This window comes from Gadus macrocephalus, chromosome 1, assembly GCF_031168955.1.
Source record: "Gadus macrocephalus chromosome 1, ASM3116895v1".
In the NCBI taxonomy this organism is placed as follows: domain Eukaryota; kingdom Metazoa; phylum Chordata; class Actinopteri; order Gadiformes; family Gadidae; genus Gadus; species Gadus macrocephalus.
In genome coordinates, this window is record NC_082382.1 from 22,418,086 (window position 1) to 22,419,221 (window position 1,136).

Sequence of the window (1,136 nt, forward strand, 5' to 3'; positions counted from 1 at the left end):
TGTTAATACTCAGTCCTCGTTAACAGAGCGGTCGCTGCTGTGTTAATACTCGGTCCTCGTTAACAGAGAGGTCGCTGCTGTGTTAATACTCGGTCCTCGTTAACAGAGAGGTCGCTGCTGTGTTAATACTCGGTCCTCGTTAAACAGAGAGTATGTGTTAATACTCAGTCCTCGTTAACAGAGAGGTCGCTGCTGTGTTAATACTCAGTCCTCGTTAACAGAGAGGTCGTTGCTGTGTTAATACTCGGTCCTCGTTAATAGAGAGTGTGTGTTAATACTCGGTCCTCGTTAACAGAGAGGTCGCTGCTGTGTTAATACTCGTTACTCGTTAACAGCGAGGACGTTGCTGTGTTAATACTCAGTCCTCGTTAACAGAGAGGTCGCTGCTTTGTTAATACTCTGCCCTCGTTTAACTCAGAGCTAGGGTACGCCTGCTAACGGTTGCTTAGCAACACCTCATGTAACACATTGGTCGGTTGTCACCTTGCATTCTGAATCTCCAATATAGCAGCATGAATGAATGAACGTACGTACGAAAGCTACTTGTTCCTCATAGGTGTGGGGAACCAAACCTCGCCCACCGCCTGGCCTCTCTCAGGTCCTCCCACAGGAACACACACACACCATAAAATCAACATCTGAAACAAGACCACACACACACTCTCCTCTCTTTGCAAAGGTGGGTGTGTGCATGTGTGTACAGTATGTGCGTGTGTTTGTATTTGTGTGATTGGCTCTGTGTGTGTGTGTGTGTGTGTGTGTGTGTGTGTGTGTGTGTGTGTGCGTGTGCATTTGTGTTTGTGTGTAAATTGTTTCCATGTGCCAAATGGAAACAACCACATGGATGGTTAAAAGCAGATGTAAGCTTCTGTGACAGTAGTTATAGTCTCTCTACTCTCCCCCCACTCCCTCCCTCCCGCTCTTATAAAGGGCTTCATCAGTGTGGGAGACGTACCTCCTGTGATTTGAATCTCTCATGCTGTGTACAGTCTGTGTTTGTAGTCTCTGAGCGTGATGTTGAATGGAGCGTGAGCTGATCCCCCTGATTGTCTCCTCCATTAGGCCGAGCAGAAGCCGTTTACCCACAATGCTCCACTTTGATTTGATTTCTTTGGGCGTTGTTTCTGATTGTTCTG